Below are 18,202 nucleotides of genomic sequence, written 5' to 3'. Positions count from 1 at the left end.
GGGGACTGTCTGTATTCACAGGTGCAGTAATAGAATATCCAGAGATAGGATTTCCTGAAAATAGACAGAAATGCTTCAAGTACTACTACTCACTCCTGTTCTGGGCAGTGATCTGGATGAGGTGGAGTGAGCCCTCCTTCAGAGAAAAAGACACCCTCCTGCCCTGCCCCACTGCCAATACGCACAGCCAACTCATTATCCTTAATGCCATCATCTTACCTTCTGTCCTCTATTATAAGGTAACAATTTGTCCTCTAGGAGTCCCTGGGTGGTGCAAACAGTTAACATGATTGGAGGTTCAAGTTCACACAGAGTTGCCCAGGAAGAAAGGTCTGGCTATCTACTTCCAAAAAATAAGCCATTGAAAACCCTGTGGAGCACAGTTCTGTGACACACATGGGGATGCATGAGTTGAGTCAACTCAAAGGCAACTTTTTTTTTTTTTTAATTTTTCCTCCGAGGAACTTTAACTGTCAAAGGAGTTCACAGCACGTCTATCCCCCTCTCTTGGGCCCCTGAGATCCTGAGCCCTCTTCCCTACTCTGCTAGTGACTGGCATACAAATGGCTTAATTTTCCGTGGCTCAGAGGGGGATTCTTCAAGCCTCGCCCTCCCGCACTGGGTGCAGCCAGGCTCTTGGAAGAGATACTGAAGATTGTGCAGACATCCTTAGGCAAGATGACTAATAATCAAGTATGAATGCTTGTAAAGTTCCGCACTGCTGCGAGCTAAAAGATGAACCAGACTGGCTCTTCAGTAGAGTCAGGAGAAAAACTAAATGCTACAGGAATCATATTTCTTATTTCCGTGGGATACAATCTATAGAGATGCACAGCGAAGTCAAAACCCTAGGAAAGAAAAAGGTAACTTTTCTCTAGAGAGCATTATCTTCAAAACTAGAAGCCAGATGGTTGGTTTTCTTAGTAAATCCACTGGGGGAAAAAAAATTGGTTCCCTGACCTTCAAAAAAATTAATCATGTCCTCAGTCATATGATGACCTCAATGTTCTCCAAAATGTCAGTTATAGAACTGCCTGTTGCATTTTTCTATATTGCCTTATTACTCAGTGGAGGGAGATTTGAATAGTTCACCTCTTTTTTCCTTGATGTCAATATTCATTGCAAGAGTAGAATAAGATTTTTAAAAAAGAGAGAGAGAGAGAAAATCCTGGCTTGTGTGGCTGTAGTGCAATGACAGCTTCACACTGAACAAAACCTGGGATTTGTGGGAGAAACCTATAGAAGAATTTAGGACCCTATTCAAATGCTAAGCCATCTAGACTTCCATTTTATAAGTTTGTTCCTCAAGAAAACAGTAACTGAACGCATACTACAGGCCCTGTACCCCACGGTATAGTTGGACATGACCTCTCTCCACCTACCCCCTCCAAAAGTGATTCTTGGATTCCTTCTGTCTGCAGTCCCACTACGGAGAGCCCCAGGAAAGCTGATCCCCATCCTGTGACACTTGAAAATGTCTTCAGTTTAAAGGACAAGGATTGTAAAATTCTTTTTTAAAGAAACGAGTTTAATTCATTTAAATAAATCACATCACGCACTAGTCTTACCAGTAATAGGGCTGTTATAAAATCAAATAAATGAAACAGATATTGCTTTTTTTTTTTTTGGAAATACTGTATATCGCAATGCAACAGCATGGCCTTCCTCCTGAGCCTACCCTCTATCACCCTGACATGGGTATTTTGACCTTCTTCTGTGACAATAAAGGGAAGTGTGAAGAGCCCCCCAACCCCCAACAATTTCTGCTATCCAATGCTCTTACACAATCATCACACTAAATAATCACGTTGCCACCGCCGAGCTGACTTTTTCTCAAGCCAAAACTTAGCCCTCATTCTCAGGCCTGATGATGAGGTCCTTCCCAACATGGGACTTTTTGGTTATCTGGAGGGCAGACCCCCACTCCTCAACAGAACAGGAATAGGGCGGAAGTAATGAAAAGCTTGTGAACTGCAAAGTCAAGTAGACCTGGGTTGAAACTCCTCTGTGACCTGGCACCAGTTACTTATGGTCTCTGAGAGTGTTTCACATCTGTAAAATGCAGATGAAGGGACCTACCGCTTCAGGTTGCTGAGAAAATTAAGGAGTTAGCAGATGTCCCAGAGGGCCAGGGCAGCTACTCAGTGAATACCTGCTTTCTTCTCTAGTTTGTCCCAACATGCCTACAACTTCTGCTTTGAGAAGGGCACTGCTTTCACAAAGCACCAGGTTAAATATTTTAATATATTTTAGCTTTAAAACTTCAGACTTTACATTGAGCACTTGCTGTTTGCCCTAAGTCATGATGTCATCTTGGGTCTTCTGCTTATTTTCTTTTTATTTATATATAAAAGTTACCCAATAAAAAGGATAAAAGACTTCCTGAACATCAAACAGTTCTTAACAAACAACATTTTCATGATTTAAAAGTGAAAGAAAAAGAGCATGTGGATCAGATTTCTCCTCAAATACATACGTGAAAAAACGAGAAGAGAAAGCACATTTGGGGTTTTATTACACTCTAAGCATTTCAAGATGTTAAGCAAATCCAGAATGCAGCTGTATTTGTACATCCCCAATAAAAACGGTCAACGGTTTACCAGTAAACTCAGCAGCCTTCCACATTGTGTTGGCTGCTCCTTATTTGCCCTGGGACAAAGAGAACACAACTTGCCCTGTTGTGACTACGTGCCTTGGGAAACAACATGGTGGCCTCCATGCAAATGCAAAGCAATAAAAATCAGTGATAAGTGAAGAGCTAAATGGGACTGGATTATGTTTATATATCAACATATAGAAAACAGAAACAACAAACAGACATGAATTACTTTTGATCTAGAAAGGTAACGATAAGGCTTTTCTGCTTGGGGGAAAAAAATAAGAGCTCTATTGTAAAAGCAAGGGTGCTTGGGTGGCACAAACAGTTATGTGCTCGGCTACTAGCCTAAAGGCTGCCGGTTTGAACCCACCCAGAGGCGCCTCAGTAAACAGGCTTAGCAATCTGCTTCCAAAAGGTCCAAGCCTTGAAAAGTCTGTGGAGCACAGTTCTACTCTGTACACACGGGGTTGCCATGAGCTGGAATTGATTCAACAGCAGCCAACGAAGTTGTAAAAGCATCCCAAAATTTTAAGATGTAGCACACCTAATACAAACTACTAGTATAATCGGTATTATATTACAAAGAAAGACATTACTCTTGACGTTAAACATGAACTTCATAAAATAGTTCCCTTAATTTGTATTTATCTATTTAGCTTACCACACACATCTAAATGGCTGGATACATATTTTCTTACTGTTCAAAGGCTGGATATATCTTAATTCTGGTCACAGCATATATCGAACTTGGGAAATTCTGAATAATGTGCCTTTAAAAAATGATGTCCTCGGTTTTTACATTAAGCCGACAGGAGAAGATGTCACTGTATCTCTGGCAAAGAGGTGTGGGAAGGTGCTGGGCTGCATTCCTCAGGTAAGCCTTCACTCAGTTGGCAAATTTATTTTCAAATTTAGCAACAGGAAAAGGGTGTCCTCTCCTAAAGAACTGCTAAGCTCCTTTCTGTTGGGCAGTAAGGTGGGTTATGGCAGACTGCATGAGTCAACATCCCTATTAAGGATCAAACGCAGGACCAATTTTACCTGTTTCTTGAGAAAATTACTGCCTCACTCTTCCTTTTATTCTGACCTCACTGTTGACTGTGCTGTTCAATTACAAGATGACTCATCTCCAATTTTGCAAAGCAGAAAGAGAACAAATCATTAAAACCTGTATATTTGTTTCACACACACACACATTATTATCTTCTTTTTCCCCCATTTAACAGAAAGTTATGGACGACAGGTATGGAAGTAATTTCTCAGGAGAAAAGCATTAATCTCCCAGCTAGATCTACAGCCAGAAAGAAAGAAATCAAGACTTTCAGATATGAGGATCACACTTAGGAGATCAAAAAAAAAAAAATTGCTCAGAGAAAACAAAGCAGATGGCAACTCTACCTTGTTACCAACCCCCCCATCTGCATTACACTCGGAGCCTTGGTTTATGAAGAGATGGTTGTCATGACAATAAGCATTTGAGAAGAGTTCCGGAAGGAGACGCTGATGGATTTAAGAGCGTCTTCTAGCTTCTCGATTTTCCTAACACACGTGAAAAGCCTATCTCCACCCCCATCCTCCAAACACACAATTCTATTACTTCTTGTAGGGGCCACAATTATTCTATATTGATATCATGAAAATTTACACTCTCTCATAGCAAAATCCTCCTGGGAGGGACAGAAGAGCTCTTTCCTCTGATACAGCACAGCTTGAAGGTAAACTTGTCTTTTATATTTATTCAGCCAAAGCAATTGTATTAACCACAGCTTAATTTTTTTTTTTCCTCTTACGAGCTCAGAAAGAAATCAATTTCATCTTAAATGGGAAAGAGGGGGAAAGAAAGTAAAAGAAGTATTTTCTAATGTCTCAGAGTAGATGGCAAACTAAAGGAGGAAAAAAATTAATAAAAGATAAAGTACTTATGACTGTCCTTTTAAATGCTTGTCAAAGGGGCAGAAAGCCCAGCTGTGGAGGAGAGACTCTGAGTTCCTTGACAAAGAGTATGGACTGGCTACGTCTAAAAGGTCAACAAGCACTTGTACCTTGGCACATACATTTTTTCCCCATCTACCTAGAAGCAGACCTACAGAAGCATGTCAAATGCTATTGTCATCAGTCTGAGTTTTCCAGATAACTGTATGCTACCAGTAAACACTACAAATGTCATCAATACAATGACTAGGAGGGAAGCAGACTGTCTCTTTTTTTAGAGCAAGTACCCAAAACAAATAGACAATGAAGACTTCCTCCCCACCTCCACCCAGCTCAGGCCATTCAATGAAACCAAAATTGATGACTATCTTATAGTTGTAAGGAGCGCTTCCTGACCACACACACACACTCATGTAATCTGATTTAAAAGCTAGAGGATCAACTGTTGTTGCCAGTAACCCAGGGGGATCTTCTCCCATTGTTTTACTTAAATTCCAAATGTTGAAATGGGAGTCTCACAAGGCAAAATCACCAAGATGTATCATAAAGGCTGAGTATCAAGTCACAATACTTCAGCTGAGAAGTCAAGGGCAAGCTACACGCCTTCATACCAAGAGGAGCGGCCCAATGAGTCTAAGGGCTCTGGGCGCCAGAGGATATCACGAACACGTGGGGAATTTATTTAGACATGGTTGCTTTTCTCCCTTTCTGTATTCCCACTGTTTCCCACCACCCACATTCATGTCCTTATCCTACAAATTTCAGCACCATAAAGAACAACAAAAGGAAAGAGAAAGAATTATTTCCGCCTTTTCCACCCAAATCTGAAATCAGTGATCACTGAACTTATATACACCATTCTACCCATAGAAAGAGTCCACAAGGAGATTAGAAAGCCAGAAGTTATTTTCCTTTATCCCATAGTCGATCCTTTTATAAGCCAGGCCAATAAATAACCACTCCAGAAATGAAGTGGGTGGCTAAGCAAGCCTAGGAGAGAGAATCTCTAGATGCTAATTACCTTGAAAGCAAGAACCACTGCATTTCTTGTGAGCTCATTTCTAACACACAATTCTATTACTTCTTGTAGGGGCCACCATTATTCTATATTGATATCATGAATTTTTGTACTGATTTCTATTAATAATGTGGACTTCCTAATGATTATAACAGGCACTACAATAATATTTCTTAAGAAACATTATTTCATCTCTCCTAGGGTTACTATGAGTCGGAATCGACTTGACAGCAACAGGTATGGTCATGCTGGATACTCAACAAGCAATTACAGAGCATCTCCTACATGTATGAACTGATCATGAGGTTGGGTATTGTGCGTACAGAGATGGGGCAATGTTCCTGTTCTCAAGAACCTCACAGTCTATAGGAAAAGCAATACAAATGAACATATGATTATAATGATGTGTGGTGAGTGCCAAAATACAGGGAAATACCTGAGGAGAAAGAATCATATTCTCTGAGGCCAGAGAAAGGGTTATCCTTCTGAAGCACTGCACAATTTTTTTTCCTCTGTCTTGTACACTCTTCCAATGACCTCAACTTCCACAGCAGCAAGTTCTTATTCCCATGTTAGCACTTCTGCGTGTAAGTGCTTATTTGCTTGCTAGTGTCTCTCACCAGATTGGAAGCAACTTGAACGCAAGGACTACGTCTTGTCACAACTATACCTGCAGTGCTTGGTACCATGCCTGGCTGAGATAGGCACTTAATAACTACTTGCTGAATGAACAAAACAAGGATAAATAAATGAAGGAGATGGGAATGTGTGTAAATGTATTATGTTGTAAGGGTACAAGTTGAAGGTCTTCGACAAGATCTCTGGCTTCTCAGGGAAGAAAGTGGTGAGGTCTTCTGCTGAGGGGGATGAGGTGAAGGATGGGGTGTTAAAGCAGTGTAGTGCAGGACTGATACAGCTGCTGTGGAAACAGGAAGAGAGCAAGGGAGAGGGAGAGAAGGACAGAGTGAAAGGGCAAGAGAGTGCCAGAGCGAGCATATGAGCTAGACAGGCAAGTAGAATGGCTGGAAAACTTAAGAATCTTCAATTTAAAAATGTCTAAATGTGATCATAAATTAAAATATTAATGTCTCTTTCCCTTTAACAGGAAAATTGTCCTTTTGAGTAGAATGTTGCTTCAGACTTAAGAATTCAGTATAATCTGAATTGTACATGTGAAAGAATGTTAATTGGAAAATATTGTGCTATCTATATTTTTACAACAATAAAAATAAATAAATATTCAGTGTAATCCATGTGTAAACATATTTTTTAAGGAGCAAGAAATGACATTTGAATACCCAATACATTTTTTTTCCTACACAGAAAAAGTATTTGACAACACTCACAAACGAAATAGTGTTTAGAGAACTTACTACCAAAAACCAAATGCCAAACCCACTGCCGCTGAGTGGATTCCGACTCATACCAACCCTATAAAAGAGAGTAGAACTGCTACATAGGGTTTCCAAGGAGTGGCTGCTGGATTTGAACTACCAACCTTTTGGTTAGCAGCCAAATGTTTAACCACTGTGCCACCAGGGCTCTCCAGAACTTACTAGCATTAATTAATTACAGGAAATGAATTACTTCACTCAACAAATATTGACACAATCATGCTTGCTGAAAGTGAAGAGGACTGGAAGCACTTACAGATGAAGATCAGAGACTACAGCCTTCAGCACGGATTATACCTCAACATAAAGAAAAAAAAAAAAAATCCTCACAACTGGACCAATAAGCAATATCATGATAAACGGAGAAAATATTGAAGGAAATCATTTTACTTGCATCCACAATCAACATCCATGGAAGCAACAGTCAAGAAATCAAATGATACATTGCACTGGGTCAATCTGCTGCAAAAGACCTCTTTAAAGTGTTGAAAAGCAAAGATGTCACCTTGAAGACTAAAGTGTGCCTGATCCAAGCCACGGTGTTTTCAATCACCTTATATGCATATGGAAGCTGGACAATGAATAAAGAAGACCGAAGAAGAGCTGATGCCTTTCAGTTGTGGCGCTCGCAAAGAATATTGAATATATTATGGACTGCCAAAAGAACAAACAAATCTCTCTTGAAAGTAGTACAGCCAGAACGCTCCTTAGAAGAGAGGATGATGAGATTTGGTCTCACATACTTTGGACATGTTATTTGGAAGGACCAGTCCCTGAAGAAGGATATCATGCTTGGTAAAGTGGAAGGTCAGTGAAAAAGAGGAAGACCCACAATGAGATGGATTGACACAGTGGCTGCAACCATGGGCTCAAGCATAACAACAATCATGAGGATGGCGCAGGACCGGGCAGTGTTTTGTTGTACACAGGATCGCCATGAGTGGTAACCCACGTGACTGCACCTAACAACAGCATGTTGATGTTAGAGACAAAAAAACATAATGTGCCAGAGTGTCTGACATCAAAATGAGAGAGAAGACAATTAAAAAGCATTGGAAAAAATGTTTAAGACCATGCTGGATGTTTGTACAGGGTTGACTGGGAACACAGAGCATCAGCATCTGATCCAAGGTGGCAAGACTTCCTGGAATTCCTAATCTGAATCCCAACAGCATATCTGATGGGAAAGGAGGCAAAACTGCAGGGGTCCCACAGAGCATGACCCAAGGCCAGTGCCACAGGGCACAGAAGGGAGAGGGAGGAGCAGTTAGAAGCCTGGTTGAAGACATAAGTAGAGGCCAGGTCATGCCAAGGACCTTAGACTTCAGCCTCCAGACAAAGAGAAGTCATTGAAAGATTTGAAAGATGTGAGTCTCAAATGGGGTAATAGCAGGGAGAATGAAGAGAAAGAGAGCAGCTTATGAGACATTGAGGAAGGAGAACCAATAGAATTTAGCAGTTGATGGGATGAAAAGAAGAGGGAGAAAGAGTCAAGGATTTCTTAAACCTCTGGCTGGTAGAGCATGCCACTATGACCAGGTGTTATAGATTGAATTGTTTCCCACTCTGAAAAATATGAGTTGTAAATCTTAACCTCTGTAGTGGTTACAAGGAACCTGGTGGTGCAGTGATGAAGTGATTGGGTGCTAACCAAAAGTTTGGGAGTTCAAACCCACCAACCACTCTGCAGGAGAAAGATGTAGCAGTCTGCTTTCATAAAGATTAAACTGAACCTGCTACCATTGAGTAGATTCTGCCTCATAGTGACCCTATAGGGCAGAAGGGAACTGCCCCATAGGGTTTCCAAGAAGTGGCTGTTGGATTCAAACTGCCGGCCTTTTGGTTGGCAGCCTTAGCTCTTAACCACTGCATCGCTAAAGATTACAGCCTTGGAAACCCTGTGGGGCAGCTCTACTCTGTCCTGTAGGGTTGCTATGAGGCGGAATCGACTCCTGAGCAACAGGTGTTGGTAGTGGAAGAACACTTCTCTAGGCATTTCCCAATGTGAAAGAACTGAAGAGAAAACAAGCCTTGAGTTATAATAGTGAAGGATTCTGTGGGCAAAATACTGAACGACACAGGAAGCATCAAAAGAAGATAGAAGGAATACAGGGAGTCACTATACCAAAAAGAATTGGTTGACGTTCAATCATTTCAGGAGGTAGCATGTGATCAGGAACCAGAACCAATGGTACTGAAGGAAGAAGTCCAAGGTACACTGAAGACACCGGCAAAAAACAAGGCTCCAGGAATTGACGGAATAGCAATTGAGATGTTCCAACAAACAGATGCAGCACTAGAAGTATTCACTAATCTATGCCAAGAAATTTGGAAGACAGCAACCTGGCCAACCAACAGGAAGAGATCCACATTTACGCCTATTCCAAAGAAAGGTGATCCAACCAAATGCGGAAATTATTGAACAATATCATTAATACCACACGCGAGCAAAATTTTGTGAAGATCATTCAAAATCAGTTACAGCAGTACATCAACAAAGAACTGCCAGGAATTCAATTTGGATTCAGATGAGAACAGGGGACGAGGGATATCATTGATATAGTGGCTGTAACAATAGGCTCAAGCATGGCAATGATTGTGGAATGGCACAGGACTAGGCAGTATTTCATTCTGTTGTACGCAGGGTCAGTATGAGTCGGAACCGACTCGACAGCACCTAACAACAACATAATCTCATCTGGGAATGGGTTTGGGTTTTCTTTGTTATGTTAATGAACAGCATTAGTGTATGGTGTGTCTTAAATCAATCTCTTTTTAGATATAAAGAAATTAAACAAGCAAGCAAGAGAGCAGAGATAGGAGAATGTAGACACCAAGCCACATGTAGATCACCAAGGAACCAAGGAACAAGGACTTTGCCTAAGAGCTAAGAGAGAGAAAGTCTTCTAGAGCTGATGCCCTATTTTTGGACTTCATTTTTTTTTTAGCTTCTTAAAGTGGAACAAGGGGTATTATTGCTGATGTCAGATGGATCCTGGCTGAGAGCTGAGTGTTTTATTGACTATGCAAAGGCATTCGACTGTGTGGATCATAAGAAATTATGGATAACATTGCAAAGAATGGGAATTCCAGAACACTTATTCGTGCTCATAAGAAGCTTGTACATAGATCAAGGGACGGGTGTTTGAACAGAACAAGGGGATACTGTGTGATTTCGAGTCAGGAAAGTTGTATATCCTTTCTCCACACTTCTTCAATCTGTATGCTGAGCAAATAACCTGAGAAATTGGACTATATGAAGAACAATGCTGCATCAGAATTGGAGAAAGACTGATTAACAACCTGAAAGATGCAGATGACACATCCTTCCTTGCTGAAACTGAAAAGGACTTGAAGCATTTACTGATGAAGATCAAAGACCACAGCCTTCAGTATGGATTACACCTCAACATGAAGAAAACAAAAATCCTCACAACTGGACCAATTAGCAACATCATGATAAACGCAGAAATGATTGAAATTGTCAAAGATGTGATTCTACTTGGATCCACAATCAACGCCCATGGAAACAGCAGTCAAGAAATCAAAGGGCACATTTCGTTGGGAAAATCTGCTGCAATAGACCTTTTTAAAGTGTTAAAAAGCAAAGATGTCACTTTGAGGACTAAGGTGTGCCTGACCCAAGACGTGGTTTTTTTCAATGATGTCATATGCATGTGAAAGCTGGGCAATGAACAAGGAAGCCTGAAGAATTGACGCCCTTGAATTATGACGTTGCTGAAGAATATTGAATATACTATGGACTGCCAAACTAAGGAACAAATCTATTTTGGAAGAAGTGTAGCCAGAGGGCTTGTCAGAAGCAAGGATGGTGAGACTTTCTCTCACATACTTCGGACATGTTATCAGGAGTGACCAGTCCTTGGAGAAGGACATCATGCTTGGTAAAATAGAGGGTCAGCAAAAAAAGGGGAAGACCCTCAATGAGATGGATTGACACAGTGGCTGCAACAATGGGCTCAAACATAATAATGATCATGAGGATGGCATAGGACCAGGCAGTGTTTCCTTCTGCTGTACATAGGGTTAACATGAGTCAGAAGTGACTTGACGGCACCTAATAACAACAGCTTCTTAAAACTATGCGAAAATAGTATCTGTTTTAAAGCCACCCACTCGTGGAATTTCTATTGTAGCAGCACTAGATAACTATGACACCGAGTATTTATAAGGAGAAGCTTCATAGGGGATGCAGTGAGTGTTGTAAGGAACACGTTTAGTTTGGGGTTCCAATGGAGCAATCCTATAGAGAAGACTGGAAGAGAGCTGAAATATAAGGGTGTGAAGTGCAGGAGTTAGATGCAGTGAGGTCTTTCAGATTTGGATATTATCTGAAATAGGTAATAATTAAAATCATGAGATGGGTGTCAATTAGGAGTATGTAGACAGAAAAATGGTAAATGGACAAAGATGTCATGAAAAATGCCATTATATAAAAACGGTACTGTTTGTTCCCATACTAAAGATAATGATAACTAAAAAGAACCTTTTTTATCCCCCTAAGAGATTATTTCTAGCATAAAAAAGTATACAGCATGGGCCTGGCATATGTTTCCCTTTGTTCATACTCATTAGGTCCAAAGTTGTTAAACAGATGTCTAGAAAGGGAAAAATAAACATTTTTATTTACTGATTCTAAAAAGATCAACTCTGGTCATGTATGTGACTTTTTATCAAAATACTTACAATAACAACAATTCATAAGTGGCATAAAATATATTGTTTCCTGGTAACTCCTGTGTGGGTTATGTGACATTTCCTCTGTCTCACATGAGGAGATTAAACCGCAAAACAAACCCGTTGCCAATGAGTGGTTTCTGACTCATGGCAGCCCTACAGGACACAGTAGAACTGCCCCATAGGGTTTCCAAGGAGTGGCTGGTAGATTCGAACTGTCAGCCTTTCGGTTAGCAGTCAGACACTTAACCACTAAAACTGCCTTGTTTTCTTCTTTCTGAACCCAAAGGGGCCCTGAGGGAACAAAGGTGTGAGCTCCTAGAGCCTCCTACTGCTGCAGGCTGGAGTTTGTGTTTCCTCTTCTCTGAAGGGTCTTGTGAAGCCCGGCTTAGTAAAAAATGAAGCCCCTGCTTTAGCACTGGGGTCAGCCTGCACCTCGCAGCAGGTCTTACGCTGGCTTTCTCTTTGGGGAAAGGTGAATGGCATTGAGCTGCCCTGAGGGTGCCAGGCTTCCCTGACGGCAGTATGTGGAGAGCCTGCACCATGTTTTTCTCACAAAGCTGGCAAGCAAGGTGCCAGCCTGGAATGAAAGTTGAGGAAAATGAAACTCAAAACTACTGTGTCCATTTCGAGCTCTTGGAACTAAAATAATTATTTTTCTTTTTATAAAGAAAAATGTCTTTATTTTGATAAATTAAAGCCAACTCTAATCCTGAAAACACACTATCCATGCCTAGTAATTCTGAAATGGACATGAAGAAGAATTAAGATTTTGCCTTTCTCTTCCTATCACCTACAAAGCAGTGAAATATGGGCCCAAATTCCTCACCTCACTTTCAATTATCTCTCAGTATCATGGTCAGCTTCTGAAACAGGCTTCCAGAAACAGGAGTTAAGCCAGAATCAGGGATGGCCATGGAGGAGGCTTCTCTTGATTCCAACAAGCTGTGCTTATCAGTACAAACCTGGCGTACATTTAGAAGTGAAAATATAAACAGTCTTCAAGATTGCAAAGCTTCTTGTTTTAAGTATTTCAGACCATAAGTGAGAAAATATTGGGATCACCTCCCCCGCCAAAAAATAAAATAAAATAATTTTAAAAAAGCGATGGCTCATACACCAAGTTAGAAGTAAAGTTTATGAATATTTAGCAAGGCTGAAGAGTAAGGAATACCATAGTTTGGGATCACAAGTGCATACAGATGCTACTGCTGAAATGACAAGGATTCTTGTTTCATTTCATGATGATAAGGCTAATAATAGTCCAATAAGAGAAATTGCTTGTTTCAGGAAATCTGGGATTGGGCTCTGGTTTGCTCAGACAATGCTAAAATGAAGTGTTGCCAGAATTACTACTTTGTAGGAAGACCTAATTATCTTTTTCATGTATATATAAAGTGAAAAATATTAATTGGCTACCTTCTTGGAGTTGCATGTGTCTCCACAAGGTTTTTAGATTCTTCAGTGTGGAATAAGATAGTATGAATATGGGAGGAAAATGCAGTGTGAGGTGGAAAGAATCACAGGCTTTGTCAAGTCCAACTTTGCCACATACTAGCTATGTGACCCTGGGTGAATTACTTAATCTCTGGCACCGAACACAGTACCTGACCTTTGTGTATGTGCTATACAATATTTTTTAAATGAATTAATTGCTCTGGGCTTCAGTTTCTCCACCTGCAAATTGGAAATCATAATACTATCCCCACATTATGTTACAGAGAAAACTAGGAAAAAAAAACACAAAGTGCCTGTCATATTGCCTGAAAAATATTGGTGATCAACAGATAAATGGTAGTTATTACTCTTATTTCTATTTTAATGATCAAAACTAAACTCACTGCCGTCGAGTTGATTCCGACTCATAGCGACCTATAGGACAGAGCAGAACTGCCCCACAGAGTTTCCAAGGAGCACCTGGTGGATTCGAACTGCCAACCTCTTGGTTAGCAGCCATAGCACTTAGCCACTACGCCACTTTTATCATCATCATCATTTTAACGATAAAAGTGCCAAATACTAAATAGTATGCAAATGATCCCCTTGTTCGTTCAAACAACTGCCTCTTGATCTATGTACGGGTTCCTCATGAGCACTATTAAGTGTTCTGGAATTCCTATTCTTCACAACATTATCCATAATTTGTTATGATCCACACTGTTGCACATAGATCAAGAGGCAATCATTCAAACAGAATAAGGAGACAGTTTGTGGTTTAAAATCAGGAAAGGTGTGCAACAGGATTGTACCCATTATAGTCATACCTATTCAATCTGTACGTTGAGCAAATAATCTGAGAAGCTGGACTCTGTGAAGAAGAACAGGGCATCAAGATTGGAGGAAGACTCATTAATAGCCTGTGTTATGCTCATGACACAACCTTGCTTGCTGAAAGTGAAGAGGACTTGAAGCATTTACTGATGAAGTTCACAGACCATAGCCTTCAGTATGGATTGCACCTCAACGTAAAGAAAACAAAAATCCTCACAACTGGACCAATAAGCAACATCATGATAAACGGAGAAAAGACTGAGGTTGTCAAGGATTTCATTTTACTTGGATCCACAATCAACACCCAGGGAAGCAGCAGTCAAGAAATCAAAAGACTCATTGTATTGGGCAAATCTGATGCAAAAAGCATTTTTTGTTAAAAGGAAAGATGTCACCTTGAAAACTAAGGTGCACCTCACCCAAGCCATGGTGTTATCAATCACCTCATATGCACGCAAAAGCTGGACAATGAATAAGGAAGAGCGGAGAAGAATTGATGCCTTTGAATTGTGATGTTGATGAAGAATATTGAATATACCATGGACCGCTAAAAGAAGAAACAAATCTGTCACGGAAGAAGTACAGCCAGAAGGCTCCTTAGAAGCAAGGATGGTGAGACTTACTCTCACATAATTTGGACATGTTATCAGGAAAGACCATTCCCTGGAGAAGGACATCATGCTTGGTAGAGGGTGAGGGAAAAAGAGCAAGACCCTCAAAGAGATGGAATGACACAGTGGCTGCAACAAAGGGGTTATGCAAAACAATGACTTTGAGAATGGCGCAGGACAGGGCGGTGTTTTGTTCTGTTGAACGTAGAGTCGCTATGAGTCGGAACCTACTCAACAGCACCTAACAACAACAAACAACATGCAAATGATAAATTTTTTTCTCACTACCTGTTATGGATTGAATTGTGTCTCCCCCCAAAACGCAGAAGGCCCAACCCCTGTACCTGTAAATCATGACCCTGTTTGGAAATAGGGATTTTCTTTTATTTTGTTAATGAGGTTATGCCAAAGTAGGATGGGTCCTAAACCTAATCACTTCTTGGTGATGTCTTAAAAATGGAGAATAGACACACACACACATACAAACACACATAGGGAGGGAAAAGAGAAGACAAAAGACACCATGTGAAGACATAGGCAGATGAATCCACAAGGCCATGAACAGGAAGACTCTCCAGCAGCTACTAGAAGCTGAGAGACACAAGGAAGGACCTCCGCAGGACAATCACATGCTGAATTCCGACTTCTACTCTCCTGAACTGTGAGAAAATTTATTTCTGTTCCTTAAAGCCGCGCACTTTGTGGAATTTTGCTATGGTAGCCCTGGCAAACTAAGACATTACCTGACCATGATTTTCATCACCTAAAATTTATAGGTAGCAATACACGTACCATAGAGTTCTTAAACATTTCCGTTCCACTTGGCAATCTGGTGAAGTCTATGGATCCTGTCTGAGAATAAAGTTTTAAATGCATACGACAGAATAATTTTTTAAAAATCACAAAATAAAATCAATTATACTGAAATTCAGATCCTCTTTAAAAACCCTCAGACGTCTGTGGACCCCAGGCTTAGAATCCCTGAGAGAAGAAGGATAAAAGTCCATGATTTTCCAGAAGATAAAAGGCTGCTCGCAGATTGTCTAATTACACGCTTTCAGAAGGCTATGGGACACGTTTTGAATCCTTGCATATTTTCTCTTGAACCTAAAACACAATAGGCTAAATGAGAATTTCATGCACATCCCATTATAACAGGGAAGTCCACCCTCCACCTTTCTTGGAATGCTCCCATGAAACTGTTCAAGAGTAAGGAGAGTATTATCAGCTATTGGGAAAGCTTTGTACACGTGACACAAGGAGATCTGGATAAAAGGTTGTAACACAGAGCCGGTAAAGCAACTGCTATTTAAGAGCATGTACACGAGCTGCTTTTAATGACTCACTTCATAAACTGTTAAGGGAAATATCAAATATCCTTTACCTAACTAAAGAATGTTTGTGAAAATTCATCAGGATTGAAGATGAAAGGTAAATGGCAAGCCCAAAAATAAAAAAGATTACCAAGTGAATAAATTATAAAATGGCCTTGAGAGAGCACAAAAAATTGAAATACATTTCATTTACTTTCAAGCAAAATCTTACTTTCAAGCAAGAAGTTAACAGATTTCAAGATTTAGATCTGTTTCAAGATAGGTGAAACCTCAAAAACAGATGCTTCTCGTCTTTCAAACGTCTCACACAGATTTGCCCAATGTACAAAGCTTTCGCTGGCGCCTGAACATAAACAGTCAGCCGAGGACTGGGCCAGGAGAACAGACATCAACCCAGCCATGGACCCAGACGTGACCACTATGAGGAATGGCTGGAACAGATGAAGTAAGAGCTGTCCACCCTCCTACTGGAGGAAATTTTAGCACGAGAAATTGATAGCAAAACGAAGTCATCTAAAAGGCACGCAGCCATGTAAAGGGGCTCTCCATGGAATAGCAAGTGAGTGTGAAGAACACCTCCAGGCTGACAGGATAAAAACGGGTCCTAAGCATGCATACATGAGGGATCATGGATCACATAAGAATCGATTACACTGGCTTAAGGAGACCAATGACATAGTCTCTATCTGGAGTTTGCAAGACTGTGCATGCTCAATGACACACTTTCGGAAAAACGAAGTTGGTTGACTGAAAAAGGTTTCAAATCATCTTCTTTAACCTATCCCCAGTTTTAGAAGATCCTACCCCTCCAGTGTATGACTTATTGGGTCATCTCTGGTACTGGACTTTCTAGAGAGGCAGATGCCGTCTGAAATCTCTTTGCTTTACCCAAAGTACCTACCACTGAGTTTTGCACAATACTGGTTTTCAAAAAAGATTCTGGGTGAATGTTTGAGAGGAGCTAAGAAAGAAAGGAGAAAAAACATTAATGCCGATTTTGTTGGCAACAATAATATCTCACTTACAGTCTGCTGAGATAGGCTTACTCTTTTTGTGGCTATGTATAAATGTTCTATTTACCACTAAATTTTACCTAATCATTTAATACCCTCTCAAATTGAGATGCTTCAGAGAAATATCAGGGGTCAATGTACTATAAGAGTAAATATTTTGAATTTTAGTCCCTAAAATATAAAGACTAGTTCTAATTACACAGAAAATACAAAAGTGGTACACCTGAGAGCAAATAATTTTGCTAATAGCAAGGCCAAGAAAGACAACTCATTTTTGCTAAATGGAATATGAAAGCAATGAGCTGATGTTAAATTAAAAAACACAGACAGCAAGCAACCTGAAAGACTATCCAAAACAAGCAGAAGAACAGACAGATGAAATGTAAACAAGTAACAAGAAGGGCTGTGTTATGAATTCCACTGTGTCCTCAAAAAACATGTGTTGTGAATCCTAACACCTTTACCTGTAGTTGGAGCCCTGGTGGCACAATGGTTAAGAACTTGGCTGCTAATCAAAAGGTCAGCAGTTCGAATCCACCAGCCACTCCTTGGAAACCCTATGGAGCAGTTCTCTTACCTTAGGGTAGCTGTGAGTTGGTATTGACTTGATGGCAATGGGTTTGGTTTTTGGTTATACCTGTGGTTATAATACTATTTAGGAATGGGTTTTGTTTGCTATGTTAATGAGACAGTATTAACGTAGGGTGTGTTTTAAGTCAATCTCTTTTGAGATATAAAAGAGATTAAACAAGCAAGCAGGCGATCTGAGACGGGACAAGATGGATGCCTTGCCCCATGAAGATCATCAAGGAGCCATGGAACAGAAGTTAAAGAGACAAGGACCTTCCCCCAGAGCCTACAGAGAAAGCCTTCCCCTAGAGCCAGCACCCTGAATTCAGACTCCTATCCTCCCAACTGCGAGAAAATAAATTTCTGTTTGTTACATCCATCCCCTGTGGTATTTCAGTTATAGCAGCACTAGATAACTAAGACAGGCTGGGACGTCCCCTCCCGTGACTTGTGGATGATTTTCGGGACACCTCCAAGTGGTTTCTCCTTTCCACCTTTCGCTGGCTTTCACCAGCTCGCCCTCTAGTCTTCTCAGGATTGTGGCATCTCTGAGGCTTTCCCATTTCCTTTACGCCCCTTCATTTCTGTCTGTTTTTCTCTTCTGCTGCTCCATCCAGTGGAGTTTTAGCAAAGTGAACATGATTTTAATTTTGAACTCTAACAAAAATTTCAGATGCCTTTTGCCCTGTTAAAAGCACAGTCGGTGTCAAGAAAGTGGAAGGATGGTTTGCTGAAAAATAGATTCTTGGATCTCTCAGCTTC

The 18,202-nt window shown here is 40.5% G+C and overlaps 1 protein-coding gene across 7 annotated transcripts in view; it reads right to left on the bottom strand.

The window, feature by feature from the left end:
- The window catches only part of ESR1 (estrogen receptor 1), a 529,996-nt gene that overhangs the window by 120,904 nt on the left and 390,890 nt on the right, over window positions 1-18,202 (bottom strand). The window lies entirely within an intron of this gene.

Source organism: Elephas maximus, chromosome 1, assembly GCF_024166365.1.
Source record: "Elephas maximus indicus isolate mEleMax1 chromosome 1, mEleMax1 primary haplotype, whole genome shotgun sequence".
NCBI classification, from domain to species: Eukaryota; Metazoa; Chordata; class Mammalia; order Proboscidea; family Elephantidae; genus Elephas; species Elephas maximus.
Note: the sequence above shows the minus strand (reverse complement) of the source record. Positions and strands in the feature narration are given on the sequence as shown.